Source organism: Tachypleus tridentatus, chromosome 10, assembly GCF_004210375.1.
Source record: "Tachypleus tridentatus isolate NWPU-2018 chromosome 10, ASM421037v1, whole genome shotgun sequence".
Taxonomy (NCBI): domain Eukaryota; kingdom Metazoa; phylum Arthropoda; class Merostomata; order Xiphosura; family Limulidae; genus Tachypleus; species Tachypleus tridentatus.
This window is the reverse complement of record NC_134834.1, coordinates 113,365,517-113,385,801: the sequence shown is the minus strand read 5'-3', so window position 1 is coordinate 113,385,801 and position 20,285 is coordinate 113,365,517. Positions and strand designations below refer to the sequence as shown.

Genomic DNA, 20,285 nt, shown 5'->3' with positions numbered 1-20,285 from the left:
TTTTTACGAATGCGTTTCCAGTCTCCAGGAGGAACAATATCCCCCCAGTAGAATGGAGCAGGGAAGTTATTAGCGAGTGAAAACTGTATATATCCCACCAGTTGCCGCAGAGATAAACCTTGAAAATGAACTCGATTATCGGAGTGGTCCAGAAAATATAAATCCACAACACATGTGGACGACGGAAGAGGAGCCGGCTGGGTAGACAAAATCGGCAACCACTCCACAGGCAACGCCTCCTTGAGCATATGAAAATGTGAAAAAATTGTGCGGGCATTGGCCAACGGGTCAGCGTCCGTACACATTTCAATCACTGCCCCCACCGGAAGAAAAGCAGGGAGCACCTCGTACATTAAATGACGGACCTGAACCAAACCTGCGTTAATAAATTCAGGAAAATGAAATGTTCGGTGGCGAACATCAACAATAGCCGGATTGAAAAACAAAGGTTCATCAAAATTTGGGGAAAGAGGGCTGGGACAATCCCTTTATCCCCAAGAAGAACCTTCCAGGCATGAAACATTTCCTGAATATAGAAAGGTAACGATTTCACAAAACGTGGCAAAATACGGCATTGAAGAATCCGAAAGCTTAAAGAGAGATTACCATAACAAGAAAAAATCAGAAAGAAGTTGTCGCAGGTGGAAGGACAAGAAGCATCCAAACAACGCTGCAACAACTTCAAACGGAATGCGAGTTTACGAGTGTTAACATCAACCAAGTTGATACCTCCACAATCATAACTCCGAATCAGAATACCGTATGCCACTTTATGTATACCTCCCCGCCAAATAAAATCCAGTATACATTTGCGAAATCTAGCCTCAAACTGTCTTGGCAGCGGGTATATTCAACGGGTACCATAACACCGATGCCACCAAGGAGTTCACCACAAGAGATTTACCCTTTAGCGACAAAGAACGAAATCGCCACGACACCAAGACACGAGATACCCTGCGCAATACACCCTGCCACGTATCTTGCAGCATGACATCGAAATTAGAGTGGAAAACTATTCCCAAAATCCGAATAGGATCCTGGAAATTCTCAACTCACCAAGGACGAAGTCTGCAGAAGAGGCCAAACACCCAACCCACAAACCCTGACTCTTGGTCCAGTTGATCTTCCCACCAGTAGCTTTGCCAAAGTTTGGCAGACATCCAACATGCGGCAAAGATTCGGCGTCTCGTAAGGTTAAGGTGGTATCATCAGCATGCTGATAAGTAAGTGAAGGCGTGGTGAGTAGCACATCACCACCAATACCAGTAATATGTACATTATGGACTAACATATTTCGTAACGGTTCGACACTGAGAACGTAAAGTAGAGCAGACATGGGGCATCCTTGACGAATACCCCGAGTAATAGCAAAATCATTAGTGAGAAATCCATTAAACTTTACACAACTAGAAATAGAAGTATAGCAAAGACAGAACCCAATGAACAAAAGTAGAACCAAAACCCATACGCAGAAGAAGTTGAAATAGATAGTCATAGGCCACCCGATCAAAAGCTTGCATCTGATCGAGCTTCAAAAGATTCCACCCTGGCCGGTACAAAAGCAAAGATTGCAATAGCAAAACGAGTGTTAATGGAGTATCAGCAACGTCCCGTCCAGGTATACACCCGGATTGGTCATCTGAAACTAAACTGGAGATCACAGACGAAAGGCGACGAGCCAGCACTTTGGCCAAAGCTTATAGTCAGTACAGAGCAATGTCAAAGGCCGGCTGTTAGCCGCCAACCGTCGATCCCCTTTCGGGATAGGAACAATTACCCCAGAACACATTGTACGGAGCAACTGTGGAGAGAAACAGTTGAGACAAGACAGATAAAAAGTCGTCAACAAAAGAGGTAGAAAATATTTGAAAAATTCGGAGGTAAAACCATCCAAACCAGGAGATTTGCCCAGCGGTAAACTGTCTAAAGCAGCGATAACTTCCGGAACCGTGAATGGAGCATCACAAATATTAGCTTGTTCACTGGAAAGAGTTCGATCAACAAATGAGAGAACTAAATCTATGTCTGCCTGCAGAACGATATCCTTAGAGTACAGTGCGGAATAATACTGATGTAAAACAGCAGCGATATCTTCCACACCGGACACCTCCACACCTATCAGTGAGCATGGATCTAAACTCAATTCTGCTTTGACGGACCTTTTCCATACGAAGAAAGTAAGATGTAGATCTCTCACCCTCCTCAAACCAACGAATATGAGATCGAATCCTCGCCCCCCTCTATGGTATCGTGATCCAAAGTCTCCAATGCATCTTCAAGTTCATACAATTTGACCTTAGATCTACCAGGGAAACGGGTCAGTTTTCGAAGCTCACGATTGATGGACGACTCAAGCTGACATTTGCGAGAACGGGATGCCCGCGCACGAAGAAGAATCGAATAACGCTCGGTAAGTATACGGAACGCGCATTTCAATTGTTCATACCATTTAATTTTATCAGTCCCATAAACTGACCAACTACGACTTCTGGCGATCAACAGCAATGGCTTTCACATATTCGGCATCCCTCAATAACTGGTTATTGAAGTGCCAGAAATTAGGACCTCTGACAATTGGTCGCAGAGTAAGGTCGAAGCCCAATAAAGCGTGATCTGTAGCAGGAAACCACAACGTACGGAAACGTTGGACAGTCCCCTGCAAGGTAGAAGAAAGCAAAACCCTGTCAATACGTGACGACATCATCTCACCATTAACAAAACGCTTCCATGTGAAACCAGGTGTAGTCGGCGATATGAGTGAATGCGCATCAAGCAAATCAAACCTATTAAGAAACTGGACAAAAGCCGAACGGCTGGCGTCTCGGTAGAAACGGACCGGAAATCGATCGCGTGCCACATCCACCACACAATTAAAATCTCCCACAACAAGCAATCCTGTGCAACCATCCAAACAATACTCCAAGTTTTGGAAAATTTCCGTCGCTCGGAGATATCGCGAGGAGCGTACACAGATGATAACAGATAAGACAAAGACTCGAAACTGAATTTGACTGTCAGAACCCTACCCACCCCATCAGAAGAAACAGAATGTAACATTATCACACAAAACTGCTGTACCAAGATGGCAACCCTTGTCGGCCAGAAGTAGAATTATTAAAAAAAGCTACACCTGGCCAAAATTTCAGAACGACATCAGGAAAATCATCAGTAAAAACGTTTCCTGTAAACAAACAACATCAAAATTAGTAACAAAGTAATCCAGATAATAAGACAGCTTACTAATATTACGCAACCCATTACAATTCAAAACTCCCACCCTTAGTAAATGTACCATGCTAAAGAGAAAGTAAAGGTACAAGAATTGAAAGGAAACTGTCACAAACACAAAAATAACAAGAATAAATGTAAAGATCTAAGCAAATATGCACAAAGTTCAAATAACAATAAATGACAGTCTTACACGAACTGAAACAAACAAACTGTCACAAAAACACATTTAAGGCTGCGACACCGCCTTCGCCTTCGCCGAGATATCCGTAGTATTGGCACGTCCGACACCCGTTTTCGTCCACTGCCCTTCTTAGAAGTGTCACCAGGAGACATTGCCACCACACTAGCATACCTCAACGACGAGGAAGAGGCACCTCCACATCGCCGGCGGTACTCACACCACTAACCGGAAGTGGCGGGAAGTGACGATCAAAATTACGACTTGCAGCAGGGGTGACTACTTGCCCGTTCCTGGCCCCACCAGAAACCGTCGATCGTCGGGCAGAAACATCGTCCACCACCCGATGGGTAGCTGCAGCCTTCTTTGAAAGGGGAACCTCCGAATCAACGCGTGGACAAACAGAAATGGTGTCAACATCATGAGGCACTGCACGAGAGGGAGCAGCCGTGTCTACTTTAGCGGCGTCACAGAAGTAGTAGGCGTGGCCACTTCAGCGTCGTCACTAGAGGAAGTTCGAGGAACAACAAGCTTGGGACAACGTGACGAGAACCGGCGCTTTCAACGTGGTATGAACGATGACAGTTTAATTCTTTTCTTATTTGGTGTTTTAAGTGTTACTCTAAAAGAAAATCGTTGTCGCAGCCCAAAATTTCCTTGCTGTGAAATATAAGAGATGCTTTAGGAATTCACTTTTACTGGAGGTCGCTGGAAAGTGGAGCCTGATAACTCTGGTTTGCGTTACACATCCCCGGAACAACACGAGTGTCATTACGGGGGTATGGAAACTGTCGCTCACAGGCGTGTGTGTCATTGACATGGAACACTTAAATTGATCAATTTAGCCTCTGAGAACTTTTCTCAAACGTCTTTTAGTCACATGTTGGTGTTTATGTCTTCTTTATATTTCTTTCGGACCTACTTTCGCAAAATCTGGTATTTTACTCTCGTTACACAGGCTCACATCCCATCACTTACAGATGTGTGTGCAGAATTTAGATTTTAACACGAGCTTGCATCGGGATTAGAATTATTTAATATTCACCTTCTTTTATTCGTCATTTGGCTATACACATTAATTTACCTGTGTTTATTAACGTGTATTTTGGTTTCCATCGGGAGAAGTCGTGTGTACTCGCCTTCGTCTCCCCCTACGACAAAATAGTATTAAACGCTGGTTACCGTCTAGTGGGAGTGCCTCAGAAGTCGCTCTTTTGTCTCTCGCTAAAGAAGTGTATGGATATTAATGAAAGTACGTTGCAAAAACTGGGAATAATTCTCTGACGTTATAGAAACAGAATGAATAAAGGAACAGCACCTGTCACACTCGGCTACTACCGTTCGCGAGTCGGAAGCGTGCCACGTATCGAGTTCCTACTTATCTGAAACGTTTCCTTCGCGTTTTCTTTCACTGCTAAGTTTTCAATTTTGCTTTTACTGTTTTGTAACTTTTTTTTTCTTGTTGTTTCTACTCACCTCTTTTGTTTTATACTCCAATAGCAAAGAATCTTGTCGTTATTGGAAAGTTAATTTTCAAATGTACGTACATATAAAATAGATATTTGATTTATAAATAAGGTGTGCAATCGTCGGTGTCTCCGAGTAAAGTCTCTCTCTGCTGGGTTATATTTCTAGACAAAGTAATTTTACAAAACGTAGCGAACGAACGTTATGTAAGGAAACTCGAAATATTTGTCGCATCGCCTTTTCTGTGTAGCAGACAGATCCCTCGACAATTGCTTTTTCTTAGGCAAAACGTGCACGAGCGAGACAATTTTGTGAAATAGGGAAACGTTTTAAATTCCATCTGTATAAGACTGCCTTAGATTGATGTGGGCTGGATCTACTCATTAACGAAGTTTCTGTTTTGTAGATTTCGCACCCTTTGTGCATTCCGAAGATCGACCCGCGAAGATAGTTTATTTCTTTTCTCTTCAATATACGTCTGATTGGAGGGTTTGGTTTAAAGTGAAATGGAACGCGGCTCACGCCACCTGCTTAGAGAGCTGCTACTTTTCTTCAACGATATTTCTAGACAAAGTAATTTTACAAAACGTAGCGAACGAACGTTATGTAAGGAAACTCGAAATATTTGTCGCATCGCCTTTTCTGTGTAGCAGACAGAGCCCTCGACAATTGCTTTTCTTAGGCAAAACGTGCACGAGCGAGACAATTTTGTGAAATAGGGAAACGTTTTAAATTCCATCTGTATAAGACTGCCTTAGATTGATGTGGGCTGGATCTACTCATTAACGAAGTTTCTGTTTTGTAGATTTCGCACCCTTTGTGCATTCCGAAGATCGACCCGCTAAGATAGTTTATTTCTTTTCTCTCAATGTACGTCTGATTGGAGGGGTTTGGTTTAAATTGAAATGGAACGCGGCTAACGCCACCTGCTTAGAGAGCTGCTACTTTTCTTGAACGATCGCAGGAAATGAATGTTTGAATTTCGTTTTCGAAGCGTGTTTTATCAACTGACTTGTTGATGGAAAAGTTGATTAGTTCCTATAACAAAAATGTTTTCCCAACAGTTTACCATAATAAATACCCAGTATTAAGGCACTTCAATTGAGTCAACCACTTTCTTTCTCTCTTTCGGGAAGGATTTTTTATCTCTTAAATCAGAAATTGTGAAAAAAAGAGACGTATCGATCAGCTCTTTGCGAGACCTACAAATTTCAACGTGAAAAAAAAAAAAAAATATAACCTGACGTGCCAAACATCATCACCCGGTATTCCCAGGTGGTCACCCTCCCAAGTACTAACCGGGCCCGCCGTTGCTTAGCTTCGGTGATCGGACGAGAACCGGCGCTTTCAACGTGGTATGAACGATGACAGTTTAATTCTTTTCTTATTTGGTGTTTTAAGTGTTACTCTAAAGAAAATCGTTGTCGCAGCCCAAAATTTCCTAGCTGTGAAATATAAGAGATGCTTTAGGAATTCACTTTTACTGGAGGTCGCTGGAAAGTGGAGCCTGATAACTCTGGTTTGCGTTACACATCCCCGGAACAACACGAGTGTCATTACGGGGGTATGGAAACTGTCGCTCACAGGCGTGTGTGTCATTGACATGGAACACTTAAATTGATCAATTTAGCCTCTGAGAACTTTTCTCAAACGTCTTTTAGTCACATGTTGGTGTTTATGTCTTCTTTATATTTCTTTCGGACCTACTTTCGCAAAATCTGGTATTTTACTCTCGTTACACAGGCTCACATCCCATCACTTACAGATGTGTGTGCAGAATTTAGATTTTAACACGAGCTTGCATCGGGATTAGAATTATTTAATATTCACCTTCTTTTATTCGTCATTTGGCTATACACATTAATTTACCTGTGTTTATTAACGTGTATTTTGGTTTCCATCGGGAGAAGTCGTGTGTACTCGCCTTCGTCTCCCCCTACGACAAAATAGTATTAAACGCTGGTTACCGTCTAGTGGGAGTGCCTCAGAAGTCGCTCTTTTGTCTCTCGCTAAAGAAGTGTATGGATATTAATGAAAGTACGTTGCAAAAACTGGGAATAATTCTCTGACGTTATAGAAACAGAATGAATAAAGGAACAGCACCTGTCACACTCGGCTACTACCGTTCGCGAGTCGGAAGCGTGCCACGTATCGAGTTCCTACTTATCTGAAACGTTTCCTTCGCGTTTTTCTTTCACTGCTAAGTTTTCAATTTTGCTTTTACTGTTTTGTAACTTTTTTTTTCTTGTTGTTTCTACTCACCTCTTTTGTTTTATACTCCAATAGCAAAGAATCTTGTCGTTATTGGAAAGTTAATTTTCAAATGTACGTACATATAAAATAGATATTTGATTTATAAATAAGGTGTGCAATCGTCGGTGTCTCCGAGTAAAGTCTCTCTCTGCTGGGTTATATTTCTAGACAAAGTAATTTTACAAAACGTAGCGAACGAACGTTATGTAAGGAAACTCGAAATATTTGTCGCATCGCCTTTTCTGTGTAGCAGACAGATCCCTCGACAATTGCTTTTTCTTAGGCAAAACGTGCACGAGCGAGACAATTTTGTGAAATAGGGAAACGTTTTAAATTCCATCTGTATAAGACTGCCTTAGATTGATGTGGGCTGGATCTACTCATTAACGAAGTTTCTGTTTTGTAGATTTCGCACCCTTTGTGCATTCCGAAGATCGACCCGCGAAGATAGTTTATTTCTTTTCTCTTCAATATACGTCTGATTGGAGGGGTTTGGTTTAAAGTGAAATGGAACGCGGCTCACGCCACCTGCTTAGAGAGCTGCTACTTTTCTTCAACGATATTTCTAGACAAAGTAATTTTACAAAACGTAGCGAACGAACGTTATGTAAGGAAACTCGAAATATTTGTCGCATCGCCTTTTCTGTGTAGCAGACAGAGCCCTCGACAATTGCTTTTTCTTAGGCAAAACGTGCACGAGCGAGACAATTTTGTGAAATAGGTTTCTAGACAAAGTAATTTTACAAAACGTGCGAACGAACGTTATGTAAGGAAACTCGAAATATTTGTCGCATCGCCTTTTCTGTGTAGCAGACAGAGCCCTCGACAATTGCTTTTCTTAGGCAAAACGTGCACGAGCGAGACAATTTTGTGAAATAGGGAAACGTTTTAAATTCCATCTGTATAAGACTGCCTTAGATTGATGTGGGCTGGATCTACTCATTAACGAAGTTTCTGTTTTGTAGATTTCGCACCCTTTGTGCATTCCGAAGATCGACCCGCTAAGATAGTTTATTTCTTTTCTCTCAATGTACGTCTGATTGGAGGGGTTTGGTTTAAATTGAAATGGAACGCGGCTAACGCCACCTGCTTAGAGAGCTGCTACTTTTCTTGAACGATCGCAGGAAATGAATGTTTGAATTTCGTTTTCGAAGCGTGTTTTATCAACTGACTTGTTGATGGAAAAGTTGATTAGTTCCTATAACAAAAATGTTTTCCCAACAGTTTACCATAATAAATACCCAGTATTAAGGCACTTCAATTGAGTCAACCACTTTCTTTCTCTCTTTCGGGAAGGATTTTTTATCTCTTAAATCAGAAATTGTGAAAAAAGTGAGACGTATCGATCAGCTCTTTGCGAGACCTACAAATTTCAACGTGAAAAAAAAAAAAAAAAGTCATCATCACCCGGTATTCCCAGGTGGTCACCCTCCCAAGTACTAACCGGGCCCGCCGTTGCTTAGCTTCGGTGATCGGACGAGAACCGGCTTTTTTTTTTTTTTTTTTTTTCTTTATTTATCCCACCTCAACGAGGGGGTATGCACAGAAATACAACAAATAAAACACAAGTTAATGAATTAGCATGTAACAATAACTCTACAGATTACCATGTTGAAAATACCACAAAGTTAATAAATTAGATAAAAAAGGAAAAATTAAGAAGTAATTTTGAACAGCAGTTAATTCATCATATAATACAGTTTACATAAACAAAACAAGAAACCAATGAATCTGTCATTGGTGACAAAAATAAAAAGACAATGCAAATAAAGAAATAGCAACTTATCTTAACAAAGTACACAAGAAATAACCTTGGGCACCTTGGGTTACCAAGCTACCAACATAAGAATACACAGAATAAAAAACATTTAATGAGTTATGTAACAAAGATCTATGATAATGAAGATATATATGTCTACGTACACGCACTTTAAACATGGAAATTACGTGAATTTCGCGATGACTGGCCAAATAAACTGAACGAGCAGAACATATAACCTGACGTGCCAAACTAGTAATCAAACGGAATATGTTCCAGCATCTCCCGGTAACGAAGGGTGAGGTCCCACTAAGAGGCATCTCCTCCATACCCAGTTAGATATGGGACATCCAAAATAAAACGCCAATAATTTATATACATATGACCACAAAGGCTGCACAAAAGGACATAGGAAAAACAGATGGTCTATGGTTTCCCGCGCCTGTGAACAGAAAGTGCACAACCCTGTGGGATGTCTGTCCATATGTACTAGCTTGACATTAGTGGTTATCGCCCGCAACCAAAGTAAATAATCCACTTCACAAACATGAAAACCCACAAAAGAAGAATAAGCGTTTTTTTCGAATGAGTTTCCAATCTCCAGGAGGAACAATATCCCCAGTAGAATGGAGCAGGTAAATTAGTAGCTAGTGAACACTGTATATGACCCACCAGTTGCTTCACAGATAAACCTTGAAAATGAACCCGGTTATCAGAGTGGCACGCCTCCTTCAGCAATTAAAATGTGAAACAATTGTGCTCAGCGTCCGTCAACGTGGTATGAACGATGACAGTTTAATTCTTTTTCTTATTTGGTGTTTTAAGTGTTACTCTAAAAGAAAATCGTTCTCGCAGCACAAAATTTCCTTGCTGTGAAATATAAGAGATGCTTTAGGAATTCACTTTTACTGGAGGTCGCTGGAAAGTGGAGCCTGATAACTCTGGTTTGCGTTACACATCCCCGGAACAACACGAGTGTCATTACGGGGGTATGGAAACTGTCGCTCACAGGCGTGTGTGTCATTGACATGGAACACTTAAATTGATCAATTTAGCCTCTGAGAACTTTTCTCAAACGTCTTTTAGTCACATGTTGGTGTTTATGTCTTCTTTATATTTCTTTCGGACCTACTTTCGCAAAATCTGGTATTTTACTCTCGTTACACAGGCTCACATCCCATCACTTACAGATGTGTGTGCAGAATTTAGATTTTAACACGAGCTTGCATCGGGATTAGAATTATTTAATATTCACCTTCTTTTATTCGTCATTTGGCTATACACATTAATTTACCTGTGTTTATTAACGTGTATTTTGGTTTCCATCGGGAGAAGTCGTGTGTACTCGCCTTCGTCTCCCCCTACGACAAAATAGTATTAAACGCTGGTTACCGTCTAGTGGGAGTGCCTCAGAAGTCGCTCTTTGTCTCTCGCTAAAGAAGTGTATGGATATTAATGAAAGTACGTTGCAAAAACTGGGAATAATTCTCTGACGTTATAGAAACAGAATGAATAAAGGAACAGCACCTGTCACACTCGGCTACTACCGTTCGCGAGTCGGAAGCGTGCCACGTATCGAGTTCCTACTTATCTGAAACGTTTCCTTCGCGTTTTCTTTCACTGCTAAGTTTTCAATTTTGCTTTTACTGTTTTGTAACTTTTTTTTCTTGTTGTTTCTACTCACCTATTTTGTTTTATACCCAATAGCAAAGAATCTTGTCGTTATTGGAAAGTTAATTTTCAAATGTACGTACATATAAAATAGATATTTGATTTATAAATAAGGTGTGCAATCGTCGGTGTCTCCGAGTAAAGTCTCTCTCTGCTGGGTTATATTTCTAGACAAAGTAATTTTACAAAACGTAGCGAACGAACGTTATGTAAGGAAACTCGAAATATTTGTCGCATCGCCTTTTCTGTGTAGCAGACAGATCCCTCGACAATTGCTTTTTCTTAGGCAAAACGTGCACGAGCGAGACAATTTTGTGAAATAGGGAAACGTTTTAAATTCCATCTGTATAAGACTGCCTTAGATTGATGTGGGCTGGATCTACTCATTAACGAAGTTTCTGTTTTGTAGATTTCGCACCCTTTGTGCATTCCGAAGATCGACCCGCGAAGATAGTTTATTTCTTTTCTCTTCAATATACGTCTGATTGGAGGGGTTTGGTTTAAAGTGAAATGGAACGCGGCTCACGCCACCTGCTTAGAGAGCTGCTACTTTTCTTCAACGATATTTCTAGACAAAGTAATTTTACAAAACGTAGCGAACGAACGTTATGTAAGGAAACTCGAAATATTTGTCGCATCGCCTTTTCTGTGTAGCAGACAGAGCCCTCGACAATTGCTTTTTCTTAGGCAAAGCGTGCACGAGCGAGACAATTTTGTGAAATAGGGAAACGTTTTAAATTCCATCTGTATAAGACTGCCTTAGATTGATGTGGGCTGGATCTACTCATTAACGAAGTTTCTGTTTTGTAGATTTCGCACCCTTTGTGCATTCCGAAGATCGACCCGCTAAGATAGTTTATTTCTTTTCTCTCCAATGTACGTCTGATTGGAGGGGTTTGGTTTAAATTGAAATGGAACGCGGCTAACGCCACCTGCTTAGAGAGCTGCTACTTTTCTTGAACGATCGCAGGAAATGAATGTTTGAATTTCGTTTTCGAAGCGTGTTTTATCAACTGACTTGTTGATGGAAAAGTTGATTAGTTCCTATAACAAAAATGTTTTCCCAACAGTTTACCATAATAAATACCCAGTATTAAGGCACTTCAATTGAGTCAACCACTTTCTTTCTCTCTTTCGGGAAGGATTTTTTATCTCTTAAATCAGAAATTGTGAAAAAAAAGAGACGTATCGATCAGCTCTTTGCGAGACCTACAAATTTCAACGTGAAAAAAAAAAAAAAAAGTCATCATCACCCGGTATTCCCAGGTGGTCACCCTCCCAAGTACTAACCGGGCCCGCCGTTGCTTAGCTTCGGTGATCGGACGAGAACCGGCTTTTTTTTTTTTTTTTTTTCTCTTTATTTATCCCACCTCAACGAGGGGGTATGCACAGAAATACAACAAATAAAACACAAGTTAATGAATTAGCATGTAACAATAACTCTACAGATTACCATGTTGAAAATACCACAAAGTTAATAAATTAGATAAAAAAGGAAAAATTAAGAAGTAATGTTGAACGGCAGTTAATTCATCATATAATACAGTTTACATAAACAAAACAAGAAACCAATGAATCTGTCATTGGCGACAAAAATAAAAAGACAATGCAAATAAAGAAATAGCAACTTATCTTAACAAAGTACACAAGAAATAACCTTGGGCACCTTGGGTTACCAAGCTACCAACATAAGAATACACAGAATAAAAAAACATTTAATGAGTTATGTAACAAAGATCTATGATAATGAAGATATATATGTCTACGTACACGCACTTTAAACATGGAAATTACGTGAATTTCGCGATGACTGGCCAAATAAACTGAACGAGCAGAACATATAACCTGACGTGCCAAACTAGTAATCAAACGGAATATGTTCCAGCATCTCCCGGGTAACGAAGGGTGAGGTCCCACTAAGAGGCATCTCCTCCATACCCAGTTAGATATGGGACATCCAAAATAAAACGCCAATAATTTATATACATATGACCACAAAGGCTGCACAAAAGGACATAGGAAAAACAGATGGTCTATGGTTTCCCGCGCCTGTGAACAGAAAGTGCACAACCCTGTGGGATGTCTGTCCATATGTACTAGCTTGACATTAGTGGTTATCGCCCGCAACCAAAGTAAATAATCCACTTCACAAACATGAAAACCCACAAAAGAAGAATAAGCGTTTTTTCGAATGAGTTTCCAATCTCCAGGAGGAACAATATCCCCCCAGTAGAATGGAGCAGGTAAATTAGTAGCTAGTGAACACTGTATATGACCCACCAGTTGCTTCAAAATGAACCCGGTTATCAGATAGAACCTTGAAAAGCCGGCTGGTTGGACAAAACCGTGAACCAGTCCACAGGCAACGCCTCCTTCAGCATATTAAAATGTGAAACAATTGTGCGACATTGACCAACGGATCAGCGTCCGTACACATTTCAACGTGGTATGAACGATGACAGTTTAATTCTTTTCTTATTTGGTGTTTTAAGTGTTACTCTAAAAGAAAATCGTTCTCGCAGCCCAAAATTTCCTTGCTGTGAAATATAAGAGATGCTTTAGGAATTCACTTTTACTGGAGGTCGCTGGAAAGTGGAGCCTGATAACTCTGGTTTGCGTTACACATCCCCGGAACAACACGAGTGTCATTACGGGGGTATGGAAACTGTCGCTCACAGGCGTGTGTGTCATTGACATGGAACACTTAAATTGATCAATTTAGCCTCTGAGAACTTTTCTCAAACGTCTTTTAGTCACATGTTGGTGTTTATGTCTTCTTTATATTTCTTTCGGACCTACTTTCGCAAAATCTGGTATTTTACTCTCGTTACACAGGCTCACATCCCATCACTTACAGATGTGTGTGCAGAATTTAGATTTTAACACGAGCTTGCATCGGGATTAGAATTATTTAATATTCACCTTCTTTTATTCGTCATTTGGCTATACACATTAATTTACCTGTGTTTATTAACGTGTATTTTGGTTTCCATCGGGAGAAGTCGTGTGTACTCGCCTTCGTCTCCCCCTACGACAAAATAGTATTAAACGCTGGTTACCGTCTAGTGGGAGTGCCTCAGAAGTCGCTCTTTTGTCTCTCGCTAAAGAAGTGTATGGATATTAATGAAAGTACGTTGCAAAACTGGGAATAATTCTCTGACGTTATAGAAACAGAATGAATAAAGGAACAGCACCTGTCACACTCGGCTACTACCGTTCGCGAGTCGGAAGCGTGCCACGTATCGAGTTCCTACTTATCTGAAACGTTTCCTTCGCGTTTTCTTTCACTGCTAAGTTTTCAATTTTGCTTTTACTGTTTTGTAACTTTTTTTTCTTGTTGTTTCTACTCACCTCTTTTGTTTTATACTCCAATAGCAAAGAATCTTGTCGTTATTGGAAAGTTAATTTTCAAATGTACGTACATATAAAATAGATATTTGATTTATAAATAAGGTGTGCAATCGTCGGTGTCTCCGAGTAAAGTCTCTCTCTGCTGGGTTATATTTCTAGACAAAGTAATTTTACAAAACGTAGCGAACGAACGTTATGTAAGGAAACTCGAAATATTTGTCGCATCGCCTTTTCTGTGTAGCAGACAGAGCCCTCGACAATTGCTTTTCTTAGGCAAAACGTGCACGAGCGAGACAATTTTGTGAAATAGGGAAACGTTTTAAATTCCATCTGTATAAGACTGCCTTAGATTGATGTGGGCTGGATCTACTCATTAACGAAGTTTCTGTTTTGTAGATTTCGCACCCTTTGTGCATTCCGAAGATCGACCCGCTAAGATAGTTTATTTCTTTTCTCTCAATGTACGTCTGATTGAGGGGTTTGGTTTAAATTGAAATGGAACGCGGCTAACGCCACCTGCTTAGAGAGCTGCTACTTTTCTTGAACGATCGCAGGAAATGAATGTTTGAATTTCGTTTTCGAAGCGTGTTTTATCAACTGACTTGTTGATGGAAAAGTTGATTAGTTCCTATAACAAAAATGTTTTCCCAACAGTTTACCATAATAAATACCCAGTATTAAGGCACTTCAATTGAGTCAACCACTTTCTTTCTCTCTTTCGGGAAGGATTTTTTATCTCTTAAATCAGAAATTGTGAAAAAAAAGAGACGTATCGATCAGCTCTTTGCGAGACCTACAAATTTCAACGTGAAAAAAAAAAAAAAAGTCATCATCACCCGGTATTCCCAGGTGGTCACCCTCCCAAGTACTAACCGGGCCCGCCGTTGCTTAGCTTCGGTGATCGGACGAGAACCGGCGCTTTCAACGTGGTATGAACGATGACAGTTTAATTCTTTTCTTATTTGGTGTTTTAAGTGTTACTCTAAAAGAAAATCGTTCTCGCAGCACAAAATTTCCTTGCTGTGAAATATAAGAGATGCTTTAGGAATTCACTTTTACTGGAGGTCGCTGGAAAGTGGAGCCTGATAACTCTGGTTTGCGTTACACATCCCCGGAACAACACGAGTGTCATTACGGGGGTATGGAAACTGTCGCTCACAGGCGTGTGTGTCATTGACATGGAACACTTAAATTGATCAATTTAGCCTCTGAGAACTTTTCTCAAACGTCTTTTAGTCACATGTTGGTGTTTATGTCTTCTTTATATTTCTTTCGGACCTACTTTCGCAAAATCTGGTATTTTACTCTCGTTACACAGGCTCACATCCCATCACTTACAGATGTGTGTGCAGAATTTAGATTTTAACACGAGCTTGCATCGGGATTAGAATTATTTAATATTCACCTTCTTTTATTCGTCATTTGGCTATACACATTAATTTACCTGTGTTTATTAACGTGTATTTTGGTTTCCATCGGGAGAAGTCGTGTACTCGCCTTCGTCTCCCCTACGACAAAATAGTATTAAACGCTGGTTACCGTCTAGTGGGAGTGCCTCAGAAGTCGCTCTTTTGTCTCTCGCTAAAGAAGTGTATGGATATTAATGAAAGTACGTTGCAAAACTGGGAATAATTCTCTGACGTTATAGAAACAGAATGAATAAAGGAACAGCACCTGTCACACTCGGCTACTACCGTTCGCGAGTCGGAAGCGTGCCACGTATCGAGTTCCTACTTATCTGAAACGTTTCCTTCGCGTTTTTCTTTCACTGCTAAGTTTTCAATTTTGCTTTTACTGTTTTGTAACTTTTTTTTCTTGTTGTTTCTACTCACCTATTTTGTTTTATACTCAATAGCAAAGAATCTTGTCGTTATTGGAAAGTTAATTTTCAAATGTACGTACATATAAAATAGATATTTGATTTATAAATAAGGTGTGCAATCGTCGGTGTCTCCGAGTAAAGTCTCTCTCTGCTGGGTTATATTTCTAGACAAAGTAATTTTACAAAACGTAGCGAACGAACGTTATGTAAGGAAACTCGAAATATTTGTCGCATCGCCTTTTCTGTGTAGCAGACAGATCCCTCGACAATTGCTTTTCTTAGGCAAAACGTGCACGAGCGAGACAATTTTGTGAAATAGGGAAACGTTTTAAATTCCATCTGTATAAGACTGCCTTAGATTGATGTGGGCTGGATCTACTCATTAACGAAGTTTCTGTTTTGTAGATTTCGCACCCTTTGTGCATTCCGAAGATCGACCCGCGAAGATAGTTTATTTCTTTTCTCTTCAATATACGTCTGATTGAGGGGTTTGGTTTAAAGTGAAATGGAACGCGGCTCACGCCACCTGCTTAGAGAGCTGCTACTTTTCTTCAACGATATTTCTAGACAAAGTAATTTTACAAAACGTAGCGAACGAACGTTATGTAAGGAAACTCGAAATATTTGTCGCATCGCCTTTTCTGTGTAGCAGACAGAGCCCTCGACAATTGCTTTTTCTTAGGCAAAACGTGCACGAGCGAGACAATTTTGTGAAATAGGGAAACGTTTTAAATTCCATCTGTATAAGACTGCCTTAGATTGATGTGGGCTGGATCTACTCATTAACGAAGTTTCTGTTTTGTAGATTTCGCACCCTTTGTGCATTCCGAAGATCGACCCGCTAAGATAGTTTATTTCTTTTCTCTCAATGTACGTCTGATTGAGGGGTTTGGTTTAAATTGAAATGGAACGCGGCTAACGCCACCTGCTTAGAGAGCTGCTACTTTTCTTGAACGATCGCAGGAAATGAATGTTTGAATTTCGTTTTCGAAGCGTGTTTTATCAACTGACTTGTTGATGGAAAAGTTGATTAGTTCCTATAACAAAAATGTTTTCCCAACAGTTTACCATAATAAATACCCAGTATTAAGGCACTTCAATTGAGTCAACCACTTTCTTTCTCTCTTTCGGGAAGGATTTTTATCTCTTAAATCAGAAATTGTGAAAAAAAGTGAGACGTATCGATCAGCTCTTTGCGAGACCTACAAATTTCAACGTGAAAAAAAAAAAAAAAAGTCATCATCACCCGGTATTCCCAGGTGGTCACCCTCCCAAGTACTAACCGGGCCCGCCGTTGCTTAGCTTCGGTGATCGGACGAGAACCGGCTTTTTTTTTTTTTTTTTTTTTTATTTATCCCACCTCAACGAGGGGGTATGCACAGAAATACAACAAATAAAACACAAGTTAATGAATTAGCATGTAACAATAACTCTACAGATTACCATGTTGAAAATACCAAAAAGTTAATAAATTAGATAAAAAAGGAAAAATTAAGAAGTAATGTTGAACGGCAGTTAATTCATCATATAATACAGTTTACATAAACAAAAGAAGAAACCAATGAATCTGTCATTGGCGACAAAAATAAAAAGACAATGCAAATAAAGAAATAGCAACTTATCTTAACAAAGTACACAAGAATAACCTTGGGCACCTTGGGTTACCAAGCTACCAACATAAGAATACACAGAATAAAAAACATTTAATGAGTTATGTAACAAAGATCTATGATAATGAAGATATATATGTCTACGTACACGCACTTTAAACATGGAAATTACGTGAATTTCGCGATGACTGGCCAAATAAACTGAACGAGCAGAACATATAACCTGACGTGCCAAACTAGTAATCAAACGGAATATGTTCCAGCATCTCCCGGGTAACGAAGGGTGAGGTCCCACTAAGAGGCATCTCCTCCATACCCAGTTAGATATGGGACATCCAAAATAAAACGCCAATAATTTATATACATATGACCACAAAGGCTGCACAAAAGGACATAGGAAAAACAGATGGTCTATGGTTTCCCGCGCCTGTGAACAGAAAGTGCACAACCCTGTGGGTTGTCTGTCCATATGTACTAGCTTGACATTAGTGGTTATCGCCCGCAACCAAAGTAAATAATCCACTTCACAAACATGAAAACCCACAAAAGAAGAATAAGCGTTTTTTCGAATGAGTTTCCAATCTCCAGGAGGAACAATATCCCCCCAGTAGAATGGAGCAGGTAAATTAGTAGCTAGTGAACACTGTATATGACCCACCAGTTGCTTCACAGATAAACCTTGAAAATGAACCCGGTTATCAGAGTGGTCCAGAAAATATAAATCTACAACAAGTGTGGTCGATGGGAGAGGAGCCGGCTGGTTGGACAAAACCGTCAACCAGTCCACAGGCAACGCCTCCTTCAGCATATTAAAATGTGAAACAATTGTGCGGACATTGACCAACGGATCAGCGTCCGTACACATTTCAATCACCGCCCTCACTTTCAACGTGGTATGAACGATGACAGTTTAATTCTTTTCTTATTTGGTGTTTTAAGTGTTACTCTAAAAGAAAATCGTTCTCGCAGCACAAAATTTCCTTGCTGTGAAATATAAGAGATGCTTTAGGAATTCACTTTTACTGGAGGTCGCTGGAAAGTGGAGCCTGATAACTCTGGTTTGTGTTACACATCCCCGGAACAACACGAGTGTCATTACGGGGGTATGGAAACTGTCGCTCACAGGCGTGTGTGTCATTGACATGGAACACTTAAATTGATCAATTTAGCCTCTGAGAACTTTTCTCAAACGTCTTTTAGTCACATGTTGGTGTTTATGTCTTCTTTATATTTCTTTCGGACCTACTTTCGCAAAATCTGGTATTTTACTCTCGTTACACAGGCTCACATCCCATCACTTACAGATGTGTGTGCAGAATTTAGATTTTAACACGAGCTTGCATCGGGATTAGAATTATTTAATATTCACCTTCTTTTATTCGTCATTTGGCTATACACATTAATTTACCTGTGTTTATTAACGTGTATTTTGGTTTCCATCGGGAGAAGTCGTGTACTCGCCTTCGTCTCCCCTACGACAAAATAGTATTAAACGCTGGTTACCGTCTAGTGGGAGTGCCTCAGAAGTCGCTCTTTTGTCTCTCGCTAAAGAAGTGTATGGATATTAATGAAAGTACGTTGCAAAACTGGGAATAATTCTCTGACGTTATAGAAACAGAATGAATAAAGGAACAGCACCTGTCACACTCGGCTACTACCGTTCGCGAGTCGGAAGCGTGCCACGTATCGAGTTCCTACTTATCTGAAACGTTTCCTTCGCGTTTTTCTTTCACTGCTAAGTTTTCAATTTTGCTTTTACTGTTTTGTAACTTTTTTTTTTTGTTGTTTCTACTCACCTCTTTTGTTTTATACCCAATAGCAAAGAATCTTGTCGTTATTGGAAAGTTAATTTTCAAATGTACGTACATATAAAATAGATATTTGATTTATAAATAAGGTGTGCAATCGTCGGTGTCTCCGAGTAAAGTCTCTCTCTGCTGGGTTATATTTCTAGACAAAGTAATTTTACAAAACGTAGCGAACGAACGTTATGTAAGGAAACTCGAAATATTTGTCGCATCGCCTTTTCTGTGTAGCAGACAGATCCCTCGACAATTGCTTTTCTTAGGCAAAACGTGCACGAGCGAGACAATTTTGTGAAATAGGGAAACGTTTTAAATTCCATCTGTATAAGACTGCCTTAGATTGATGTGGGCTGGATCTACTCATTAACGAAGTTTCTGTTTTGTAGATTTCGCACCCTTTGTGCATTCCGAAGATCGACCCGCGAAGATAGTTTATTTCTTTTCTCTTCAATATACGTCTGATTGAGGGGTTTGGTTTAAAGTGAAATGGAACGCGGCTCACGCCACCTGCTTAGAGAGCTGCTACTTTTCTTCAACGATATTTCTAGACAAAGTAATTTTACAAAACGTAGCGAACGAACGTTATGTAAGGAAACTCGAAATATTTGTCGCATCGCCTTTTCTGTGTAGCAGACAGAGCCCTCGACAATTGCTTTTTCTTAGGCAAAACGTGCACGAGCGAGACAATTTTGTGAAATAGGGAAACGTTTTAAATTCCATCTGTATAAGACTGCCTTAGATTGATGTGGGCTGGATCTACTCATTAACGAAGTTTCTGTTTTGTAGATTTCGCACCCTTTGTGCATTCCGAAGATCGACCCGCTAAGATAGTTTATTTCTTTTCTCCAATGTACGTCTGATTGAGGGGTTTGGTTTAAATTGAAATGGAACGCGGCTAACGCCACCTGCTTAGAGAGCTGCTACTTTTCTTGAACGATCGCAGGAAATGAATGTTTGAATTTCGTTTTCGAAGCGTGTTTTATCAACTGACTTGTTGATGGAAAAGTTGATTAGTTCCTATAACAAAAATGTTTTCCCAACAGTTTACCATAATAAATACCCAGTATTAAGGCACTTCAATTGAGTCAACCACTTTCTTTCTCTCTTTCGGGAAGGATTTTTTATCTCTTAAATCAGA

General features: G+C 40.1%; 2 non-coding genes across 2 annotated transcripts; both read right to left on the bottom strand.

Annotated features, from left to right (window-relative positions):
• Positions 1 to 6,126: 6,126 nt before the first annotated feature.
• On the bottom strand, positions 6,127 to 6,245 carry LOC143231244 (5S ribosomal RNA). Its single transcript, XR_013016869.1, has one exon. It is a non-coding gene; the product is annotated as a 5S ribosomal RNA (ribosomal RNA).
• Positions 6,246 to 14,734: 8,489 nt separating this feature from the next.
• Positions 14,735 to 14,853, bottom strand: LOC143231226 (5S ribosomal RNA). Its single transcript, XR_013016851.1, has one exon. It is a non-coding gene; the product is annotated as a 5S ribosomal RNA (ribosomal RNA).
• Positions 14,854 to 20,285: the final 5,432 nt, after the last annotated feature.